Below are 25619 nucleotides of genomic sequence, written 5' to 3' on the forward strand. Positions count from 1 at the left end.
ATACAGACCTAAATTATATTGCTGCTGTTGACCTTAAAACTGTCCAGCTGCCAGAGCACTGGATACTGCGTGGCGTTGCACTTCTCTGTGATGTCAAATAACGTCATGTCCTTTCTCATGCTGGAATTTCTATGTATATATGTATTTATACACATACACTTTCTATATTGTTGGCTCAAAAGATTTTAAGGATTGTAAAATAATATTTAAAAGACCTTCACAGTATTATTCAGCTTAAAAAAAAACATTTTCTTAAGATCTATTTACTAGTCTATTTATTAATAGCAATGTTTAAAAAAAATCCTGTATTATTACCTCAAGATGAATATGGGAATAAACAGGGGAATATTTAAATAACAATAAAAGAAAAGTTATTTGTAGGCAGGCAGTGCTCCAGCACAAGTATCAAGGAAAGGAGCAATGAACCTAGCAGGATATTAGAGAATAGATAAATCATCAGGCAAAGGTCATTTTTAGTTTTCTAAACCACAAAAACTGTTAAAACCAAAAGAAGCAACAAGGCCTTGTAAGCCTTTTTCAATATTGCATAATCCAAGGATGCTGGGGCAAAAGACATGTTCTAGCCAATTCCAGTAGAAGGTTGGATTCCTGTGCCAGAATTGTGATCAACCCCCATGGGTTTAATGTTAAATAACTGATAACTTGAAATGAATAATAGAATATAATCATTGATTCTTTTAAGAAAAACGTACTTAACTTTTAAGCATATTATTTTCTGAATAATAGTCAAGATGTTTATACAGTTGAAACAAGTAAACAGAAATCAAGACTGACCGATCAGCGACAGCACTAAAATTGTACAAGGTGGAATGGCCTACTAACTACCGAGCAGTTTTCTCCAATCAACTATGATGATTTTCTATATTTCTAAAAATAGCTCAAAGCTTATGCAAAAGATGTAACAAAAGGTTAGGCACTCCAAAGTAAATAAACCTGCTGTTATGATTGGGGTCTGAACCCCTCTCAAACTTACCTCTTTCCTGGGGGTCAGCTTCTTAGCTGGCTTCTGTTTCTTTTCTCTGTCCTTTCTGAGCTGGCTCTGTCTCTCTGTGCTGGCAGCTTCCAGCAGCATGGCTCTAATTGTTTCACTATACTGCACCTGTGTGTGTGTTGCCTGAGTTGCTCTACCTCTCTTTGGGTGTACTGGCTTCAAGTGCTACACAGTGTTGCATTGGTGTGGGTTGGGCCTCTCTGGGTCAGTGTGCTTTTGCCTAGGTCTAGGGAGTGTGACATCATCAGGGAGGGCCTTGATAAGGAAGTGGTGTTGTTTCCTTCAGGGCCTTGGCATCAGTGGTGTTTGCTTTAGGTAGGGTGGTGCAGTGTGCACTTCTGACTTTGTGTCTAGTTCCCCTGCTTGCTTTTGCTAAGGTCCAGGTTAGTGTTAGTGCAGTGTGCACTGGTGTTTGTGTGTTTAGCTTTCCTGCTTTTCCCTCTTGATTTTGGAAGCATTGCTATGTGTAGGGCTTTGGAAGCTCTGTTGTTGATAGAAGTACTTCAGGGTTTGGTGTTGTTAGGAACACTGCAGAGTTTGCTGTTAGAAGTACTTCTGGGTTTGTGCTATTGGGAGCATTGCAGTCTTTGCTGTTGGTGCTTGGTGATTTAGAATCACTTTTGGCTTATGTGTTAGCTTCCCTTCTTTTTCCTTGTGGCTCCCCTGTCTTCCCTTTTAGTGCTAGGAGCTCTTCTGGTTGCTTGCCAGAGTAGTGCTTAGGAAGCACCTGGTTAGTTGTATCTAGCTTGCTAGAGCAGTGCTTAGGTAGCTTGTTAGTTTTGTGTTTAGCTTATTAGTGTAGAGCTCTGCTTGTAGCTTGGTGCTTAGTAGCACCTGTGTTAGCTTTGTGTTTAGTTCCCTGCTCTGTTAGTTTAGGGCTTAGGAAGTCCCTTTCTTGAGCAGGGCTTAGGAGCTCCTGTTTAGTATAGGGCTTAGGAAGTCCTTTTTTCAGTTTACTGTTAGGAACACTCCTGCTGGTTTAGGGCTTGGGAGCACGTAGATCAGTTTAGGGTTAGGAGCACTTCTGTTTCCAGTCCTGGTCCCTATGTCATCCGGTATCCAGTAAGTCCTGTCGGCTCCTCGAACCCAGGAGCTCAACTCCTGGGGGGCTTAGTAGCTAAGCGCAGGTGAAGCTGTGTGGACCAGTCCAGTGTGTTCCGGTCCGGTGTGTGCTCCAGTCCAGTGTGTTCCGGTCTGGTGTGTGTTCCAGTCCGGGGGATTGCAGTCCATGTGTTCCGGTTCGCTGGGCAGTGCCTGCAGTCCCTGCCGGTGTGTTTACCCAGTGTTGGTTGGTGGGTTTTGCCTGCTGCTGTCGCTCCTCGTCAGCAGCCCAAGGGCTCACGTTTGCTCCAGAGCCCAGTCCCGCGGGCTCTGAACCTGAGAACCTGACACCTAACATTTTATTAGGTAACACACTGGCCATATTAGTTTAGCACTTAGACAACCCTGCAGGCAATAAAAACTAGGGAAAGACTAACTTGTATGTGTGAATGTAGGTATGCCAGTACTTTGAATTCCCCAGCATTAGGACTTAAACTACGCTCCTGAAAACTACAGTTAATTGTCTGGCAACTTCAAAAGCCAAGGCAAAAAAGTTAGCAGTCTTCCCTGAAAGAGTAGTGTTGATTTAGGAACACTTTTCACATCTTTCTGATCTCATAACAAATTGATTTGATTCTGTGAAATACAATTAAGTTGGGGTTGATTATAAGGGGTAAGGACTGCTGTCTGTGCTGGGCAGGGCAAGAAAAAACAAGGAGCAGCTGATATTGGGGCTCATTTTCAAAGCACTTAGACATAAAAAGTTTCATAGATTACTATGGGGCTCATTTTTTAAACATATAAACTTCTAAAAAGTGTCAAAGCAGCATTTGGACGAATTTCTTCTCAAAACGTCCAAATTGCTATTTTCAAAACCTGTTTTGCAGATGTTTATCTATGCAATTCGTCTGCAGTGCGGCCAAATCAGAAGAGGCGGGACTGGGGCATTCCAACACTTGGACGTTTTACAGCCATACTAGAACAAATCAAAGATGGCCAGGGCTACAATCTGTTTTGGTCTAGACCTGTTTTTAGAATGAATAAGGCACAAAAAGGTGGCCTACTACTACTATTTAGCATTTCTATAGCGCTACAAAGCGTACGCAGCAGCACTGCACAAACACAGAAGAAAGACAGTCCCTGCTCAAAGAGCTTACAATCTAATAGAAAATAAATAAAGCAAGCAAATGAATTAATGTGTAGAGGAAAGAGGAGAGGAGGGTAGGTGGGGACGAATGGTTACAAGTCAAAAGCAATGTTAAAGAGGTGGGCTTTCAATCTAGATTTAAAAATGGTCAAGGATGGGGCAAGACGTAGGGGCTCAGGAAGTCTATTCCAGGCGTAGGCTAAATGATAAAATGACCACTGGAGGGATTAAGGCATGACCCCCTTACTCCCCCAATGGTCACTGACCCCCTCCCAAAGATGTGACTAAAAAAAAGTAAACACCAGTCTCTATGACAGCTTCAGATGTCATGGCCAGTCCTATTAGAGAAGCATGCAGGCCCCTGGAATAATGTAGGAGTCTCTTTCTTCCCTCCATTTTGCCTTCCCCATTCCACCTAAATACCTCTCGCCTTCAACGCCTTCGTGGCCACACCTCTCCTACTCTCCTCCGCTCTCTTTTACTCCTTCTCTTACTCTCAGCTGGTGACATCAATCCCAATCCTGGCCCTCCTCACCAACTATTATCCAAACTCTACAGATCTCACCGTGACCTCTCTAACCTCATCTCTATTCCTCTACTCCCCTCCTCTTCTCTGCCCTTCTCTTGCGCCCTATGGAATGCCCGCTCTATCTGTAACAAACTCCCCTATATCCAGGACCTCTTTATCTCGCGTCACCTCCATCTGCTCGCCATAACAGAAACCTGGCTCTGCCCTGATGACTCTGCTTCAGTCGCAGCCCTGTGCCATGGCGGTTATCTATTTTCACATACTCCTCGCCCTGCTGGCCGTGGGGGCGGTGTTGGATTACTTCTCTCTCCCTCCTCCAGATTTCAACCCCTTCTTCCACCTCAATCTCACTGTTTTTCCTCCTTTGAAGTCCACTCTATCCGCCTTTTCTCTCCTCTGCCTCTTCGAATAGCGGTCATTTATCGTCCCCCTGATAAGTCCCTTTCATCCTTTCTCAGTGACTTTGACTCCTGGCTTGCCTTCTTCCATGATCCTTCCTCCCCCTCTCTCATCCTTGGTGACTTTAATATTCCTGCTAATGATCCTTCCAACTCTTATATTTCCAAGTTACTCGCTTTAACGTCGTCCTTTAATCTCCAACTATGCTCCACCTCCCCCACTCATCAAAATGGTCACTGTCTTGATCTCATCTTCTCCTCCAACTGTTCACTTTCTAGTTTCCTTGCCTCTGATCATCCCTCCTCTGATCACCATCTTATAACTTTCACACTTAAATCTCCTCCCTCCCAGTCCCGTCCTATCCTATCTAATTTATCTAGGAATCTTCACGATATTGACCCTTCATCTCTATCCTCCCATGTTTCAAATCTCCTCTCTACTGTGGCACCATCCACGTCTGTCAACGAGGCTGTTTCTTCCTACAACAATACTCTATCCTCTGCCTTAGACACTCTTGCACCTTTGATGACCCGCCCTGTAAGACGTACAAAACCCCAACCCTGGCTGACTTCTAATATCCGCTACCTACGTTCCTGTACCCGCTCCGCCGAACGCCTCTGGCGGAAATCTCGGGCCCTTGCTGATTTCTTACACTTTAAGTTCATGCTGACCTCCTTCCAATCTGCTCTTTTACGTGCCAAACAGGATTATTATATCCAACTGACCAACTCTCTTGGCTCTAATCCTCGACTTCTCTTCACCACATTGAACTCTCTCCTCAAGGTGCCCCCTCCCCCAACTCCCCCTTCATTATCTCCTCAGACCCTTGCTGAATTCTTTCACAACAAGGTTCAAAAGATAAACCTTGCTTTCTCTACCTCACCAGCTCTCCCTCCACTAGTCCGTTCCCCTCTCTCTCCTTCCCCTCATTCCCTTTCCTCCTTTCCTGAAGTTACTATTGAGGAAACTACACTTCTCCTTTCTTCCTCAAAATGTACCACCTGTTCCTCTGATCCCATTCCCACCCACCTTCTTAATGCCATCTCTCCTACTCTTATTCCTTTTATCTGTCACATTCTCAACCTCTCACTTTCCACTGCGACTGTCCCTGCTGCCTTTAAACATGCTGTGGTCACACCTCTCCTTAAGAAGCCTTCACTTGACCCTACTTGTCCCTCTAATTACCGACCCATCTCCCTCCTTCCTTTTCTCTCCAAATTACTTGAGCGTGCTGTTCACCGCCGCTGCCTTGATTTTCTCTCCTCACATGCTATTCTTGACCCATTACAATCTGGTTTTCGCCCTCTCCACTCAACCGAAACTGCGCTTACTAAAGTCTCCAATGACCTATTACTGGCTAAATCCAGAGGTCAATATTCCATCCTCATTCTTCTTGATCTTTCCGCTGCTTTTGACACTGTCGATCACAGCATACTTCTCGATACCCTGTCCTCACTTGGATTCCAGGGCTCTGTCCTTTCCTGGTTCTCTTCCTACCTCTCCCTCCGCACCTTTAGTGTTCACTCTGGTGGATGCTCTTCTACTTCTATCCCTCTGCCTGTCGGCGTACCTCAGGGTTCTGTTCTTGGTCCCCTCCTCTTTTCTATCTACACTTCTTCCCTTGGTTCATTAATCTCATCCCATGGCTTTTCCTACCATCTCTATGCTGATGACTCCCAAATCTACCTTTCTACCCCTGATATCTCACCTTGCATCCAAACCAAAGTTTCAGCGTGCTTGTCTGACATTGCTGCCTGGATGTCTCAACGCCACCTGAAATTAAATATGACCAAAACCGAGCTTCTCATTTTCCCCCCCAAACCCACCTCCCCGCTCCCCCCGTTTTCTAGTTCTGTTGATGGCTCTCTCATTCTCACTGTCTCCTCAGCTCGAAACCTTGGGGTCATCTTTGACTCTTCTCTCTCCTTCTCTGCTCATATCCAGCAGACCGCCAAGACCTGTCGTTTCTTTCTTTACAACATCCGTAAAATCCGCCCCTTTCTTTCCGAGCACTCTACCAAAACCCTCATCCACACCCTTGTCACCTCTCGTTTAGACTACTGCAATCTGCTTCTTGCTGGCCTCCCACTTAGTCACCTCTCCCCTCTCCAGTCGGTTCAAAACTCTGCTGCCCGTCTCATCTTCCGCCAGGGTCGCTTTACTCATACTACCCCTCTCCTCAAGACCCTTCACTGGCTCCCTATCCGTTTTCGCATCCTGTTCAAACTTCTTCTACTAACCTATAAATGTATTCACTCTGCTGCTCCCCAGTATCTCTCCACACTCGTCCTTCCCTACACCCCTTCCCGTGCACTCCGCTCCATGGATAAATCCTTCTTATCTGTTCCCTTCTCCACTACTGCCAACTCCAGACTTCGCGCCTTCTGTCTCGCTGCACCCTACGCCTGGAATAAACTTCCTGAGCCCCTACGTCTTGCCCCATCCTTGGCCACCTTTAAATCTAGACTGAAAGCCCACCTCTTTAACATTGCTTTTGACTCGTAACCACGTGTAACCACTCACCTCCACCTACCCTCCTCTCTTCCTTCCCGTTCACATTAATTGATTTGATTTGCTTACTTTATTTATTTTTTGTCTATTAGATTGTAAGCTCTTTGAGCAGGGACTGTCTTTCTTCTATGTTTGTGCAGCGCTGCGTATGCCTTGTAGCGCTATAGAAATGCTAATTAGTAGTAGTAGTAGTAGCAGCAGTGCAGTGCACTGTATAGAAGACAACTCAGGCTCAAATCCCACTCTACCTGTTACACTTGTGGTGGAAAGCATGAGCCCTCCCACACTCACCAAAAACCTACTACACCCACATATAGGTGACACCTGCAGCCATAAGGGCTATTGTAATGGTGTACAGTTGGATATAGTAGGTTTTTGGTGGGTTTTGGAGGGCTTAGCATACAATACAAAAAGGTAACAGTGAGATGTGTATTTGGGAGCTTTTTTCTAAATTCCACTGCAGTGCCCCCTAGGATGCGCCACTGCTCTCCTGGGTTGTCTCTGTGGCCAGTCTACTAAGATTGCTGGCTTCTCCTACATCCCACTGAATTTATTTTTGACATTTTTCTCGTGTATGGTTGTTTTTTTTTAACTGGATGACAAAGATCGCACAGAGCACAAAAACATCTACAATGTGGCCATTTTTGAAAAAAAAAAAAAAAAAAAAAAGACAGACGTTTTACTGTTTCAAAAATGGCTATATTCACTATTCGAATTTGGGACCTTTAGAGCAAAATGTCCAAAGTCGGGCTTAGACGTCAAATCGAAAATGCCCCTCTATGTGTCTTCGTAATTCTAGGTGCTTTGAAAATATGCCTCAATGACTTTGACATACAATTTCTTCACTAAGTGGAGGAGGTGCTATCCACCTTCACCTGTGAGGCAGAGGTGATAATACTTCCTAACACAAAGGTGGGGAAACTGAGTAAAAGAAGAGGCACTAGAGCAGGGGTGTCCAACCTTGGCCTTCACCAGGTTGGGTGTCCAGGATACCTACAATGAATATGCAAACAGATCTTATTTATTTATTCACGGGGGGAAAGCAGACTGAACTGCAGTCCTTGAGGAATGAGGTTGGACACCCCTGCACTAGAGAGTGATTGCTTTGGGATGGAATGAAGAAATTATGAGATTTAAGGCAGGCCAAGGTTAGAAAGAGCTTTGCAGTCAGTTTATACTGGATAAAGTTTGCAGCCCCTCTCCTGTCTCTCCAGCCTTTATGTCTTAAAAACTACAACAAATAAAGATGTGCTATTATCCTGACAAAGATATGAAACAATTGATACATAAACAAATATTACATATCTATATATTCTTTTCTGTTCATTGCTAATAAAACTGTTGCTTTTACTACTAACAGTCCTCGTTTATTGTGGTGAATGGAAGAGTCTGGCTTAGTGTTATGACTACCAGGGCTTAAATTCAGTCAAAGCTGTGCAATGCTCAGATCCTCTAAATATCTTTAGGCAAAGCCAGCAGTGTGAGCAAGCATTTTCAAACTGTTGCCCCGATGATCAGAAGCAAACGCAGGTGGTAGAGGCTGTTAGCGCCATACTAGCGCCTGTGTTTGCTACCGCCCCATGATCAGAACCCCTGATTTTGTTTCTTCACTCTCTCATCGTGGACTGCACCATGTAGCTTATTGCTCCTCATTTTGAGAGGTTCAGACGCTTAATCTATACACGTCAATTTGTTGACCCCTGAGGAAGGCTTTGTAGCCAAAATACGGACCGTGTAGGGTCCCAATAAACTGTGGTTTTGGTGCTCTTAGCAGCGTGGTTTCAGGACTGGTCTTTTGGACTTGGTTTTCTTCCACGCTTGTGTACTTTGCTTCTTTAGTTGTTCCTTCCACTATGCTTAGATATTTACACCTTTCTGTTCCAGTTCCTTTATCTCACAGTGTTCAGTCAGAGATATTTTCAGTTTGGCTCAACTTTCACCTAAGGAAAGCACCTTAGCACATTTGTCCATATAATTTTCTCCAAGGTGGATTCTTTCATATTTTCTTAGATCAGAATTGATGTGGAAACATTTATTACATTCCTATATGATTTTTCTCATGTGGATTCTTTCATGAATTCTGAGTTGACTTTTTCCATTGAAGCATTTACCACATTCAGAACATTTGTTTGTTCTTTCTTGTGTGGATTCTTTCATGATTTCTGAGGTAACTTTTTTGATTGAAGCTTTTACCACATTCAGAACATTTAAATGGTTTTTCTCCAGTGTGGATTCTTTCATGACTTCTGAGGTAACTTTTTGAATTGAAGCTTTTACCACATTCAGAACATTTAAATGGTTTTTCTCCAGTGTGGATTCTTTCATGACTTCTGAGGTGACTTTTTTGATTGAAGCTTTTACCACATTCAGAACATTTAAATGGTTTTTCTCCAGTGTGGATTATTTCATGACCTCTGAGGTTATCTTTTGTACTGAAGCTTTTACCACATTCAGAACATTGAAATGGTTTTTCTCCAGTGTGGATTCTTTCATGAATTTTGAGGTGACTTTTTCGATTGAACCTTTTATCACATTCAGAACATGGAAATGGTTTTTCTCCAGTGTGGATTCTTTCATGCCTTCTGAGGTAACCTTTTTGGATAAAGCTTTTACCACATTCAGAACATTTCTCTGGTTTTTCTCCAGTATGGATTCTTTCATGAACTCTAAGATCACTTTTTCGGTTGAAGCTTTTACCACATTCAGAACATTTAAATCGTTTTTCTCCGGTGTGGATTCTTTCATGAATTGTGAGGTGACCTTTTCGATTCAGACTTTTATCACATTCAGAACATTTAAATGTTTTTTCTCCAGTGTGGATTCTTTCATGAATTCTGCGGTAACTTTTTCGATTGAAGCTTTTACCACATTCAGAACATTTAAATTGTTTTTCTCCAGTGTGGATTCTTTCATGAATGCCGAGGTCATATTTTGGAGTTACGCTTTTGTCACATACTGAGTATTTAAATAGCTCCGCTCCCTTGAGGTTCATTTGCTGCACTTGTTTTTTGCTATTGCTGATTAATTCATGTCTTCTCAGTTCATATAACTGACTGAAGTTTTTAGCATGTATAGAACATTTTGATACATTCGAGCTCTCTCCTTTTGGGGTATTTTCTTGCAAGCTTACACTACTACCACCTCCCACACTATCGGCTGAAGGATCAGGTCTGTCTCTGGAGGGGTCTTTTTCTTTACATTCCTCCTTCTGTTCTCCATCGCACCCTTTCATTCTCTTATTCCCAAATCCATCATCTGCTGGATAAAAATGAAAGTATGTACATAAATTATACAGCTACTAGTAAAAAAGCCCCGTTTCTGATGCAAATGAAACGGGGGCTAGCAATGTTTTCTTCTGTGTGCATGTGGGAGTGTATGTGTCCCTGCCCTCTGGCCTCTCTCCCCTCCCCCCTCTGAGTCCTTCACTGTTACAGAGCCAGCGATTTGATTTCGTGCTCTGCTGTTTTCCTTCACTGACTGTGTTACAGAGAGGGCGGGGCAGACACTCATAGGGAAACCGGATATCTCGCCCCCTTCACACTTCCGGCTGGAGGCTTCATAGAACGTTGGTGTTGCCTTTTATATAGAGAGATTTAGTAAGACATATATAAATAAATATCCCATCATAAGTATTTAAAGTCACTTGCTGGTAGACAGGTGTAGGTGAGCAATGGCACATGAAGAGACATAAACAGAACATCCTGATCTCATCTGTTGGTTCTGGACATTTCATCCTCCCCTGAAGCGATTCCCTTCACTCTGATTATATTCACTAACCAAAAACTTAATATGAAAATTTAGAAATACTCCACAGCACATAGCAATGATTTTTTTGACATAGGAATTCCTTGCTCACCACTCTTGGTGACTGTAAGGAACCTCTTCCATTTTCAGGATCTCTACTATGGGTTCAGTGGCATAAGTGTCCCTATGGGGGTGGAAATGCCCCTCTCCCTTGCAACCATAGTGAAAACTAGTGCCAAAGCTGCACATCTCCTTACCTCCCGCCCCGCAGTCTCTCCAAACTTACAGAGTTTGCGGCCCAGCAGCAATTACAAAAGGCTCTCTCCAGCCAGCCCCAGGGTCCTTTCCTCTGTTGCAACTGCCACATGGGAAAGATGCAGCAGAAGGAAAGCCTTGGAGCCACTGGAAGGAGTCTGTTGGAATCACTGCCAGTAATGCCAGCAAACTCTGGAATTTTGTAGAGCCTGTGGGAAGGAAGGACAGAGAGGGAAGTAAGGTGATGCCAGACCCACAGGGGAAGGGGAGAAGCTACAATTGCATGTATGGAAGGAAAGGATAGGTAAAGGGGATGGCACTTGAGATACCACTTTTCTGTGGGTTACAAAGATGTTTACACATTATATTCAGATACGTATGCTGTAACTGGGGCAATGGGGGTTAAGTGACATGCCAAAGCAGCTGTCGTGGGGATTGAAATCAGTTCCCCAGATTCTCAGGCACTGCAGTAACTACTAGGCTACTCCTCCACTCTGAAGCTGCCCATGGATAGAAAGGAGGGAAAGGGAAGGGACAGGGGAACATGGTGCCCATGGATGGAATGGAGAGGGGAAAAGCTGCACAAGGATGGAAAGGAAGGGAAGGGAAAGAAGAGGGGGGACATGCTGCCATATGGACAGAACGGAAGGGAGAGGGGACATGCTGCACATAGATGGAATGGAAAAGAAGGGAGAGGAGGGAAAAGCTGCACATGGATTGAAGAGAGGGGAAGACTTGGAAGGAAGCAGAAAAATGGAAGAAAGCTAAAAGATCAGTGCTAAAGATGGATGTAGGGCCGGAAATGAAAAAGAAAGGATGTGAGAAAAGAAATAGCACATAAACAGGAGGTCCTGGAAACAGTTAAGCACACAGAGGTAGGGAAAAAGAAGCAGAGACTGGAAACAAGATGATTAGAAAAATACAATTGCCAGATTACAAAGACAGGGAAAATGATTTTATTTTCAGTTAGTGATAGAATTATGTCAGTTTTGAGAATTTACTTCTGCTAGCTTTATTTTGCACTGTACAGGAGGAAATGCATTTCTTTCTATTTGGTTTTGCACTGCATGCAAAATCTGGCATCTTGAGTTTCAGTTTAATTTTTGCCTACATTAGTACTTTTACCCCACTGTTTACAAAGCCGCACAGCTTAATAAATAGGGGGGGGGGGGGGGGGTTAGTTTGTGGTTGCTTATCCTGTATTTGAACAGGGGCTCTCTGTGTTCTGAAACCAGGATGGGGTGCTGTGGAAGCGTATGAGTGAGGAAGGAGATCCCAAGGGGTTCAGTGAGGGTAGAAACAGAGTAAATGTTGTCAAAGAGAGGCAACAGTAGATGGAGTAGAAGGTTAATGAGAGAATGGCCTGGGGAGACAGGGATGGAGCTGGAGCTGATGAGGGGATGAAAAGCAGTGGAGAGTAGATGAGGGCTCAGAGGGTGAGTACAGAGGATAGAAATGGGGGACTAGAGAGTGGGAGAAAGACGGGGGGGGGGGGGGATTGGCAGACTGGGGAAGGAGAAAGACAGAGGGGGCAATGGAATTACTGGAAAGAGGGTGAGAAGGAGATGAGAGGTGAATAGAAGGCGACTAAAGTACTAGAAGGTGAAAGAAAGGGAGAATGAGGGGTAAAAATCAAATATGGATGAATATAGAAGCAGAGAAGATAAAAAGGAAGAAAGATCAGTGCCAGATGGATGTAGAGAAGAAATGGAAAGGCAAACCTGAAAAAAAATTTAGAAGACTGACACAAATAGTGGAACAGACTGGGACTAACTCATTTAGAAAAGTACCCATTCAACAAAGGTAAAACAAAAATATTAAATAAAAATATGTTTTTCTAAGGATTGGTATGTGTCTGCTTTGGGAAATGTACATCTTTTCTATTTTTGTATTTAACAGAGTACAGAGAAAATGCTTTTCTGTTTCTCTTTTACCTATACTTTCACTGCTTATAGAGTCTGACTTATTTGGGGGTCTCCATTTCAGATTTTGCATGTTTTTTGTGGTTCACTATTTTGTATCAGGTGAGGGTCTCTCCGTGTTCTGCATGTCTGACTGAGGTGAAGGATTATGCTAAAATGTAGTGTCTGTGTAAGAACGTATAACAGTCGAACTTGTTCCAGTTTCCCAGTAGCAGGTTTATAACACTGTCTTTTCATAGGTAGGTCATGGCTGTTATGATTTGGAAAGTTTTTCCTGTATAGGTTTTGAGTGTCTTTTTGAAGGGTTTTGTGTTATTTTGCGAAGTGTCTGTGGCCTGTTTGAAAGCGGGCTCTGGGGCAAGGGCTGCCAAAAGGTGGCTCTTGTTACTGCAAATAAAAATGCCCAGGACTAATGGTCTCCCCATCCAACAGAGTCACCACACAAACTAAAACCCATCGGCTTTAAACAAAGTGTCTGGCAGGGGAAGGAGCTTGTGTTGTTCATGAAGTGATAATCACAATTTGAACATTTTTTTGTATGGCATGTTCTAAGAAGGATAGCTCCACTAGAAATCCACTCAGGTGGAGAACTCTGAATTCCCACGGGGTACTGCAGAGACAAAAAGATTGGTGGGAAATGGACTGCGGACTCCAGAAAGCAAGAAAAGTAAACTTGGTACTTTAAAAAGATTTATTGTGTGGCTCACAGAGAACAAAAGTCCAAGTGAAAAATGCACAAGATCAAGCCATTGGCATGTAGGACGAGCCAACATTTTTAGTAGACTGGCCACACAGACATCCCACGAGAACAATGCTCCCAGGTATACATCTCTCCCAACCTCCCTTATCTCGTCTGCTGAGACCCCCAAAACCTACAACTCCCAACTTTACACCACTACAATAGCCCTTATGGGTGAAGGGGACATCTATGTGTGGGTAGAGTGGGTTTCTGGTGAATACTGGAGGAATCACATTTTCCGCCACAAGTGTAACAGGTAGGGGGAGGTATGGGCCTGGGTCCACCTGTCTGCAGTGAACAGCACCCACCACTAGCCTACTCCAGGGACATGAAAGCTGCTCTAATGGACCTTAGTATAACATCTGAGGCTGGCAATTAATGTTTTTAATCATATTTTGGGGGGATGGGAGGGGGGTCATTGACCACTGAGGGAGTAAGGTCATCCCTAATTCCCTCCAGTGGTTATCTGGTCAGTTAGGGCACCTTTTTGTGCCTTATTCGTTCTAAAAACAGGTCTAGTTCAAAACGGTTTTGTTTCATTATGGCCGAAAAACATCCAAGTCTTAGGAATGTCCAAATCCCACTCTTAACGCAACCCCCCCCCCCCCCCCCCCCGATACGCCTGCTTGAGATTTGGACGCACTACAGATGAAAATCATAGAAAAACATCTGAAAAATAGGTTTTGAAAATACTGATTTGGATGATTTTATGAGAAAAATGTCCAAATGCTGCTTTATGCCACGTTTTAGATGTTTTTCTCATTCGAAAATTAGCTCCAAAGAGAAGGAAAGAGGCAAATCAGATAATGTACAGAGAAAAGTAAAAATAAGGGAAACATAACAATTACATTATCCACACGACAAAGGTTAGAACTTAGAAGCAGGGACCATGATTAAAACACCTCATTCTCACTGTGCCTGGTCCAGAGGAGCTGTCTTTCTTGTAGGACATGTTTGGATCAGTTTGCTTCTAGCTTTAATTCAAGCTACATCACCTGTTTGATGCAGTTCCTCACATGTGGCTGTGGTCAGATTTCCTCTTTCCTCAGATTCCTGAGGCTCAGTCCCAAATCCCTCTTGCTCAAACTGGAATAATAGGTCAGGCTTGACATTGTGGAAGCCTGTTACAGGAAAAATATAGTAAACTTAAAAAAAAAAAAGTTCCCACACAGACTATAAGTGCTTAGAATTACACTGTTTTCATAGTCACCTCCATTTGTACAGAGAAAAAAAAGAGGGGTGCTGCTGTGCTTATCATCATCAGAAATATATTCTAGCAATAACCTGATCATTTTATGTTTAATTCTGTTTTATTGATAATATATGCCAAATACAATTTTAACCTGCAATACAGATATCAATGCGTAAATCAACAGTTTGATTCATTTCAAATCACCAATTTTCTTATTATTTCCCCCCTTCCCCTTTCCCCCTCTCTTCCCCTATTGTTACCATTGTGTATTTTATTAGTAACCATCTTTGGTACTACAATTAGATATATGCTTTTCAACAATAAACAACAAGAATTTTTCAGTGTCTTTTCTAATGAATACAACCACCTACTTTACATATAAAAGTTTTACAGTAACAAGGTGTCTTCTTCCTTCCCTTCGTAATCTCAACTATACAACCCAACATGTAACCCCCCCCTTCCATTCCCCGATCCTCTGCAGCTTTACTTGAGTAATATAGTCCCAGTCAGGTTTAAACATTTATCAAATAACTTCTTGTCTTCGGGCTCATAGTGTCCCAAAACTTACTCCACCTCTGCTGAAATTTCTTCCCTGGGGCAGAGTCCATATTCTTCACTTCCATACGTTCCATACGCAATAAAGATATCATTCAGGTGCGCCACTGCTACCATGTGAGATGTTTGTAAGATATCCATTCTGCTAATATTGACTGTTTACCCACAATTATTGCCCTCTTAGCGAATGCGGTATATCCCCTCTTCGGGGAAGGTCCCAAATTAGGATGTCCAAACAAAAGTGTCAAATCACAGTGCCATGTCTGTCCCCAAATAGCTGAAGTATATCTGGTAATCATTTCCACAAATCCCTTTATTCTGTCACAATTCCACAGCATATGGCCTAAAGTTGCTCCTTCTTCCCCACACTTTGGGCACTCTCCCCAAGAGGAGAGCCCCATGTGGAAGGCTGTTCGTGGGGGGATATGCAATCTCAATGCCATTTTGTACTGCACTTCCCAATGAGAGGCCATGCTCGTAACCTTGCGAATCGATAGTATATGAGTTTTTAACTGGGGTGCTGTAACCTTTACTTTTAAGTCCAGTGACCACCGATGTGCCAATTCCGTGTAATCCAGCTCCATGGCCATGTCCCGTATATGTCTGTGGTGATAGGACATTGGCACTCTTTGTTGCGATGCTAAAGTAAAAGCCGATGAGAGTTCCTCTTGCACATCCTCCGTCAAGGATGTCCATGGTAAAGTTGTGACGTAATGACGTAATTGTTCATAATAAAATTTCTCTTTTGCAGGGATATTGTATTCTTTTTGTAAATCCTGAAATGGCCTCATACGGCCCTCTCTTGTCACTGCTTGCAATAGATATACCAGTCCCTGGTTCTTCCATCGTTGAAATACAGAATACATAGTTCCTGGTTTAAAAGCTGGATTATCACAAATTGATAAATATGGGGTCACCTTAGTAGTGAAATGGTGTAGACGGCATACCCACCCCCAGACCGCCTTTGCAGTCTTCATGATCCAAGAGTGATTCAGAGCATAGGGAATCGGGACTCCGGCACTATGTAAGTAGCTACTGAAATGAACCCTCGGGGCAAGATTTAATTCCAATTCCGTATTCGTATATGCACTGGTGCCCCTATACCAATCATTTATAGTTCTCATACCGCTAGCAATATTTAGAAATCTTAGATTTAAAAGGCCCAATCCCCCATACTCTACTGGAGTACTTAAAATCGCTATCGGGAGGCGCGCCTTTTTCCCTTTCCAAAGAAAGGATTGTAATATTTTATTAATGGTTCGCTCATCCTCCCGCCTCATATATATTGGGAAAGTCTGGAAAATGTAAATCCACTTGGGGGCTACTATCATGTTGTAAAGAGCAATCCGCCCCAATAAGGAAAGAGGTAGTGATGACCACGCCTGTAATTTAGTTGTTGTTTCCCTCATTAGGGTTTGCATGTTAAGCTCATATAGTCTATTTAAGTCCGTTGGGATCCACACTCCTAAATATTTAATGGATATCTCTGCCCATTTAAAAGGAAATTGAGCTTGCCAGCTGCGGTGGCCCCCCTTTACCACTTCAAGAACTGAGGACTTGGTGACATTTAACTTAAAACCAGAAATCTGGCCAAATCCCTCTATCTCCTCTAGCATGACCCGCATAGATCTGGATGGGTCTTTCACCGTCACCAAAAGGTCATCCGCGAACGCTAAAACTTTCACTTCTTGCCCTGCCACTCCAATTCCCTGGATTTCCACTTTCCTCCTAAGCGTATTCAATAGGGGTTCCATTGAGATCACAAAGAGTGCTGGGAAGAGAGGACAGCCCTGTCTAGTGCCCAGCAGTATATCAAATTCCTGCTCTTGTATGCCATTTACTAGAACATTCGCTCTTGGTTGGTAGTACAAGGTTCGTATAGCCTGAAGAAACCACCCTGTTATACCCATGATTGTCAGAGTATCAAAAAGGTAGTCCCATCCCACCCGATCAAACGCCTTATCGGCATCTAAACTAACCACTACGGTAGGGACCCCTAGTTCCTGGCTTGTTGCCATTGCCAAGAGCAGGCGCCTGACATTGTGCGTCGCCTGTCTGCCCATGACAAACCCCACTTGATCAGTGCCTATCAATTTAGGAAGGTATTTTGCCAGTCTTTCTGCCAACATCCCGGCCAAAAGTTTTACCTCTACGTTTAAGAGGGATATTGGCCTATAATCCTCTGCCCTATCTAATTTTTTCCCAGTTTTTGGTATTAGTGTAATTAGGGCCGTGTTGGCATATTTAGGAAAACATCCATTTTCTATTACCTTTGCAAAATAATCTAATAGGGCCACCTGCACGTCCAAGGGCAACATCTTGTAGTCCTCCCCTGTGTACCCGTCTGGCCCTGGTGCGGAACGTAATTTCAATCTTTTGATTGCCAGTTGTAATTCTTTCAGAGTCAAAGGGGTGTTTAAACCAACCGATTCCTCTTTTGTCAAAGAAGGGAGTCCTGCCTGTACCAGGTACTCCTGCATCTTGCCTTTATCGAGGATTGCAGTAGATGTATAGAGCGAGGTGAAGTATTTTGTAAAAAGCCGTCCAATTTCTTTTTGGTCAGTGGTAACTTCACCTTGCTCATTTCTCAACACTGGCACTACTCTTGTCCCCCCACCCCCCCAATTTTTTATGACCTTCATTAATAATCTGCCAGGCTTATTACCAAATCGCTGTAATTTGTATTTATAGTATATTGCTGATTGGGTCTCTTTCTCATGAAGTAGTGAATTTAATGTGATTTGTATTGATTTCATTTTTTCTAATGTACTCACTGTGGGTTTCTGCATATGAATCCTTCTAGCTTTAATTAATTGGTTTTCTAGATGTAAGATTTGCGCAGCTCTACGTTTCTTTTTTGTGTTACTGTACGCAATTAAATCTCCCCTCAGTACTGCCTTAGAGGCAGACAATACAGCACATGATTTTCTTGAGCATGTTCCCTGTTATTATTCGCATAATCTCCCCATCTACTTTCAATATATTCCTTAAATTGGGGATCTGTAAAGGAGTATGCCGGAAATCTCCAGCCTACCCCTGCTATCATATCTGCTGGTAATTCCAGATCCACCCACACTGGGGCATGATCCGAAACCTCCTCTGGGCCGATACTTGCTGTCCTTACTGACGAGAACATAACTGCGTTCTATCAGGATGTAGTCCAACCTCGCAACTGTTCCATGTGCTCTTGATCTGTGCGTATAGTCCTTTTCCCCGGGGTGCATCGCTCTCCATGCATCTACTAAATTTAATGTTTTAATAAACCTTTGTAATGCTCCTGCCCTTTGGCCACAGTAATGGACAGAGGTGGGATTAGTGGAATCTTCCCGGGGGTCAAGTACCAAATTAAAATCCCCCACCACCATCACCTTTCCTTTTTCTTGTTGTGAACATGTGTTTCCCAGTTTCCCAAGAAATTGGGGGTCGTATTCATTTGGTCCATATACCACTACCAAAGTGAGCTCAACCCCCTGTAACCAGAGCCGCAAGGAAAGTGACCGACCTGATTCTCCTGTCACCACCTCTAACACTCTATATGCTAGTCCTTTTCGAAACAATATTGCTATCCCGCCTTTACGTCCTCTGGAGGCCATCGCGCGGCACTCTCCCACCCAGGATCTCTGCAATTTTCCATGCTCCAAATCACTTAGACGGGTTTCCTGGAGACATGCTATGTCGCCCCCATGTCTCTTTAGTGCCGTTAATATTTTATTTCTCTTTATGGGGGAAGTAATGCCCCCCACATTCCAAGTTATTACTCTAAAGGGCATACTTGCGTGTTTATAGGCACATCAGCTCCCCCCTGCCTCCGGTCTTCCCTTGGCAATGTTATCTGTTTGTGGGCCCACTCTTCGCCCATATACCTTCTCTGTGACTGTTTCACCTGCTGGGCGACTACCATTGAAGTATTTCTAGTCTGCTGCAGAAGTCCCTTACCCCATCCTGAACCCCATCCTCCCCCCCAAACCCGTATCCCTTCTTCCAAACATGTACCCTGTCTCATCCTCCACCCTCGTCTGGTGAGAAGATAAGAGAAACCCCGGCGAATGTCTAGGGCCCCCCGACTCCTCAACATTCCTTATATCTCCATTACATTCATATATTATAAATTAACATGTCCCACATACCAAATATCACAGTGCTCTAAAGTCCCACAGCGTCTATTACTTTATTTTCCAGCAGCCGCTGTTGGGCTTCTTTTGCCGCAGTGAACGTTTGCCACTTGGCCTGGAAGTAAACTTTCAGCTGAGCTGGATATTGTAATTGAAATCGAATGTTCTTTTGTGCCAAAGCAGAGCATAGTGGGTGGAAGAGCCTCCTCTTTTCTTGGACTAGGGTGGAATAATCTTGAAATATTAAAATACTAGTATAAAAGGCCCGTTTCCGAAACAAATGAAACGGGCGCTAGCCAGGTTTTCCTCGTAGTGTGTATGTCTGTGAGAGTGACTGTGTCAGAGAGAGAGAGTGCATGTGCGATTGTGTGTCACAGAGAGTTTAAGACTCCATCGCTGTTGGCTGTTTGTAAGAGTGCAGTTTTAATTTTTATTGTTTGCTTTTTTTTGGGGGGGGGGGGGTGCTGGAATGAGTGTCTGTGTGAGAAAGTGATAGAGGTGGGGGTCAACGTTGCTGGGGAGGGTGTCAGTGATTGAGTGTGTGATACAGAGAGTGTGTCCATGTACTGATGTCCTGCAGCACTGTGTGTGTGAAATGGGGGGGGGGATTGGATCTTGCATCAGTTGCAATGGATGGGGGGGGGGTAGGGAATTTGGATCTTGCATCAGTGTGTGTGCATGACAGGGTTGATGCTTCTTTACTGGGAGGGGCGGGGGGGCTTGGAGGGTGGTCACCATCGCTGGGGGGGTTGTGTGTTTGTAAGAGTGCAGTTTTTTTTTTTTTAATCTTTGCTGGTGTTTTTTTTTGTTTGTTTCAGTAGCAGGGGTGCTGGAATGAGTGTCTGTCTGACAGAGTGATGGGGGGGCTAGCATTGCTGTGGCGGTGGTGTGTTAATGATTGAGGGGGATGATCGTGGGCTTGGAGGGGGCTCGGCGTGGCTGGAGTTTTTTTTTTTTTGTAAGAGAGCAGCTTTTTGTTTTCTTCTTTCATTTGCTATTGTTTTGGGTGTACTTTTGACATATAATAGGCTTGTACCTTCTCCTGTTATCAATCTGACCTCCTTGGGGCCACTCCATCTCCTGTCCTTGCCACTAATCCAGGAGTTGCCGGAGGCACAGCCATTGTTCGTCAGGTTGGCGCTTGGCGGTTCAGTGACGCGAAGAGTGGGTGGAGGGGCGTGTCCTGTTCTTGTCTTGCAGGGGCGGTGCAAAGGCGGAGTCAGAGTAGCTGTGTTTCGCGCTGTCTTTTCAGAATAAACACACTTCAGGACGGGTCTTGTGAACGGAAGAGGGTCGGTTGCTTTCAGTCTCATGGTGCTAATCCGGAGGCACAGCCATTATTCGTCAGGTTGGCGGGTCAGTGACACAAAGAGGGTGGAGGGGCGTGTTCTGTTCTTGTCTTGCGCATAAGGGGGCGGTGCAAAGGCGGAGTCGGAGTTAAACACACTTCAGGGTGTGTCTTGTGAACGGAAGAGGGTCAGGGGCTTCTTTTGAAATACTGAGCTTTGGTGGGTGGTTTGGGGGGCAGTGCGCAAGGGGGGCGGCGCGGGGGGGGGGGTGTTGGACCTCGGACATTCTGTGGGCGGGGCTTCATTTGAACTTCGGAGCTTTGGAAGTGGTTTCCCAGCAGAGTTTGTCCACAGGTGGGTCGCGAGGTTGGTGGCCAGCGTTTCCTAGGCAGGGGGAGGAGTAGGGAAACACGCTACGCGTGTTTCCCTATTCCTCCCACTGCCTAGGTGTGATCCCTTCTTTCAGTTTTCTTTAGGTTTTCCGCCCTCGACGTCATGACGTTTGACGCGAGGGCGGGGCAGCGAGTCATGGTCAGTGGCTTCACCACCATGAATTTACGAACCATTGTGGGAGTCTGAGTGACTTCAGAACGTTGTCCTCAGAACGTTGAGGGTGAGTTTTATTATAGTAGATTTCGTCCATTGTATTTCAAGGTGTCTCGCTTCAACTTAAAACCTCGTAAAATTTCCACCTTGTGTTTGTACTTTAGTATCTTTGCCACAACGACTCGTGGCCTGTTTCTCTCACTTGTTTTACGTCCCACGCGGTGCGCCCTTTCTATCACTACAGGGCCCATAGAATCTGTTAGTGCCAATTCCTGAGACAGCCAAGTCTGTAACCAAATGTCCAGGTTCCGCTCCGGGAGTGCCTCATCCAACCCCACTATTCTAACATTATTTTGGCGGGCTCTGTTTTCGTAATCATCCAACAGCTGCCGCTGATCTTTCACTTGTTGTTGTAAAGTCGCTATGTCAGGGCCATAACCTCGTGAGTCGTCCTCCATCGCTGACACCCTGGCATCCAGATCTCCCACCCGGATTCCCAGACCGTCAAGCGACGTTTGGTAATTTTCTAGTTTGGTCGTGAGTTCTGCCCACCTTGGACTCCATGTTTTTTCCACCGCTTGGGTTAACTGTGCGAGCTGCATCTCCGTGAACGCCATTCCTGACTGAGGTACTTCCTCCGCCATCTTGGCATCGCCGCTTCCCGCCTTATTCTTTTCTTTTTTTGCCGCTTTTTGTGCCAAACTCGTTGGGGTACTTTTAAGGTATTTCTCCATAAAAGTGGGAATCGTTTCAGGGAATCTTTATTCCTGCTCACGTCGCTGTTTTGGAGTCGGGGGTCCCGGAGCCTCAACAACGCTGCTCCTCAGCTCATGACGTCACCGTAACTCCTAACCTGATCATTTTAATATTGAAGTGGACAACTTCTTTCTTCAAGAGCTGCAGACAGCTCTGTTGTGGATTCTGCTACTGCATAAACATAATGGAAATCTCTGCTATCAGTAGTTATTTTATACAGATTGTTCATCTAATTGCTATAGATCAATATTCATTGGCATTTGACTGATTACTGCTAACCGGCCATTTCCTAACCAGATTAGAGGCGGGCTGGGGGCAGAGTGTGGAAAGAGCACCTACTTAGCCAGTTAGTGGCGACTTTCAGTCTGCTAAGCAGCTAAGTAACTTCATAATGGGGCCCTTTTAAAAGCGAAGGTAGGGCTACCGTGCGGCAATACAGCACTACCGCAGGGTGCACCCAGGAGCATTTCCCACACCAGAAAATATTTTTCTATTTTCTAGCATGGGGGGTGGGGAGTAGGTATGCCCAGCGGTAATTGGCCATCACTGCATGCTGTCCAATTACCTTTGGGTAGCGTGTGAGACCTTACCGCCTCCTAAATCGCTGCATGCCAATATTTTCATTAGCACACGGCCACTAATGACCTCCATTTAAATAAATAGAATTGCCAGCTGTGGTAAAGAGTGGCTTTGGCATGATGCACACTACTGCAGGCCACTTTTTACCACAGCTTTCTAAAAGGATCCCCAAGTTAGGATACCAAAAAGGCTGTCTTAACTTTATACACTAATGTTAACCGGGCACCAGTCTGAATATCTGGCTGTGAGCGACTCAGATGCCACTTACTACTGCAGCTGAATATCTGAATAGCTTAGAAAGTGGAGGGGGACTGAAACAACCCCCCCCCCCCCCACAGTAAGAGAAGGAGCCTCTTATTCTGGGTACAAGTGACACACTGAACTATCAGGCAGGTACTGTCAATTTACCGCTTACTACTAATCATTTCTATAACGTTACTAAACACATGCAGCGTTGTCCACATTATATGCAGGTACTTTCTCTGTCCCTAGAGGGCAATGGAGGATTAAGTGACTTGCCCAAGGTCACAAGGAGCTGCAGTGGGAATTGAACCCAGACCTTTATTGCAATGCCTGTGAGACAGTGGTAGTTCCCATGCACCCCTAGAACGGCCCCTGTGATAGTGAATTTAGTTTTGTTTTGGAGTCCCTGGAGGTCATTAGGAAGAAGAAAGCCAAAGATTTGTTTCCAGGAAGAAAGAACCCGGGAGTCTGTTTCCTAAATGTGTCAGTGAGGTCTGAATATTGCCCCACTCTTGGTGCTATTAACAGGAACTGCCAAATGTAAAGATACAATCAGCACAAGCTCCTCTGTTCCCAGACCCCATCTTCCATCCCACAAGAGCGGAAGTAAGGAGGAAGTTGGAAACTACAGGCTGGTTAGTCTTAACTCAGTGGTAACTAAATTAATAGAAACACTTCTAAACACAGGACAGAGGTTTCTGGAATCAAAAGGGTTGAGGATCCAAGGCAACGTTGTTTTACTAGAGGAAGGTCTTGTCAGACTAATCTGATTAACTTCTTTGACTGGGTGACCAAACACTTGGACTTAGGGGGAGTCCAAGACATGGTGTCAGGAGAGAGGATAGGGCTGGGAATGGAGAAGCATTCATTTCATTTATGCCATGGATAACACGCCTTAATGTAAAGTCGTTCAAAGTGTTCTACAAAATAAAACGACACAAACATACAAACACAATAAAAACATAAAACATGTTATACCAAATAAGACACAATAAGATTGTAAAAATACAAAGCCTTCAACCCCTGCCTTGTTTAGCCAGAATGTTTCAGATTCAGTGCTAATGAGATCTATCCACACTGGAAACAGCCAAAATTTAACCCTTTTACAAAATTTCAAGTAACTGGTTTCTAAACGAATATATAAGGTTAATGAGTTCCACAAATGAGGTCTGATGTAAGCAAATGCTCGTTCATGAGTATATTGCAAGCATAAATGTGAGGAAACCAACTACAAAGGCTGGTGGGCCAATCGTAAAAATCTACAGGTTCAAATGCTTTGAACGTAATAAGTGTAAAGATCTCAACACTGCTGGAATATAATCATGTATGGAATTTATAATTTAATGTGAGCAATTGCAAAGTGATTCACATAGGAAAGTGCAACACAAACTATATAAAAACATAGGGACAGTGAAAATGACAGTAGATAAAGACCATATGGCTCATCCATATCATCCGCTATCTCTTCGTCACTCTAAGAGATCCCACATAGAGAATGACACGGTGACAGGGACCCGTGGTAATCATGGGATGGGGACGGGGCGGGGTCAGAGCAAGTGAGGACGGAGACAAACTTTGTCCCCGTGTCACTTTCTACTTTGAAGCCTGTTAATGAACTGGACTGTTATTTATGTTTGATTGATGCAGACGACAATATTTTTATTTTTTGGAAAAACAAGCAAACATGCTGGCCACAGCTAGCAAAATTTGCTTGAGGGATCCTGTACATCCTGCTACCAGCACATCTTCTAAGAAGACATCTTCTATTGCAGGAGAGACTGTGAAAGACAGGAGAGCTAGACTGAATCCTGAGATTGTTGATGACTTCTTATTCATCCACACTTTACAGGGCATATTTCTCCCCTCTAGGGCATACAGAACGGGTTGTATTTTGTACCCCTGGACATTTTAACAGGGTGGATTAGGATTCCTTGGAGTAGTAGAAGTCAGCTATTTTTGTGGTTGGAAGGGTAGAGGGGGTGGTGGTGGGAGGGTTTATTATAGTTGCTCATTGTTATTATTGTTTTCTATTTGTAATTTATACACAACAGTTGAACATGAATATTATTCCTTTTTATACTTTAACTAGTAAAAAAAGCCTGTTTCTCATTGAAATGAAACGGGCGCTAGCAAGGTGATCACCTTCTGCCAGTAATGTTTTTAAGGGAAGTATTAGGAGAAATGTGCTCTGATGGTAATCAATAGTTTTCAGTGGTGCATTATGAGTATTATCATGCTGCAGAATGAGATCTATATTGTTTTATGTACTTGTATTCTTTCGTTTATGTCAGGTTTTTTTTTTTTGGGGGGGGGGGGGGTTGTCACAGAGAGAAAGAGAGAGAGAGAGAGAGTGATTAAAGATTCTTCTCCCCTTCTGTTCTCTCCACTTCCCTCCTCCTTTGATGTCTGTACCTTGGAGTTCCTTTTCAGAGAGTGGAAGAGAGAGATACACATTGTGTGTGTGCGTATGAGTGACAGACAGATGCAATGGGGAGGGGGGGTGTACTATGTGTGAGACAGAGAGAGAGAGAATCAGAGTGTTTAACAGACTGAGTGTGTGTCGGAGAGTGTAAGACAGAGATACAGTGTTTGTGTCTATCAGTAAGAGACAAATCTAATGGGGGGGCAGGGAGGGTGTATGTCAGAGAGAGAAAGAGAGAGTGATTAAACATTGTTCTCCCCTTCCATTCTGTCCACTTGCCTCCTCCTTTTGATGTCTGTAACTTGGAGTTGTGTGTTTTTCGTGGAGCCTTTTTCTCCTCTTCCGTTCTCTGCACTTGCCTCCTCCTTTGATGTCCGTACCTCAGAGTTCAACTTTCTTGAAAGTGAGAGTCTTGTCAGGCGGTTTGTGTGCTTCCCACCACCCTGGTACTCTGTTCTCTGGTCGTGGCATTACTATGCAGTCTTCCCTTCCCTCCGAGGGCGGGGCACTGAGAGCGAATGCGATTGCCTGTGGTTGGTCCCTTCTCCTTATAACATCGCGTTACCATGCAGCCTTCCTTGCCCTCGGAGGGCGGGGAATTGATCTGGAGTGCGATTACGAACCCA

At 44.1% G+C, this 25619-nt stretch overlaps 1 pseudogene; it reads right to left on the reverse strand.

Annotated features, from left to right (window-relative positions):
* LOC115482536 overlaps positions 1 to 25619 on the reverse strand; it is a 160801-nt pseudogene that overhangs the window by 82175 nt on the left and 53007 nt on the right.

This window comes from Microcaecilia unicolor, chromosome 1, assembly GCF_901765095.1.
Source record: "Microcaecilia unicolor chromosome 1, aMicUni1.1, whole genome shotgun sequence".
Lineage (NCBI taxonomy): Eukaryota > Metazoa > Chordata > Amphibia > Gymnophiona > Siphonopidae > Microcaecilia > Microcaecilia unicolor.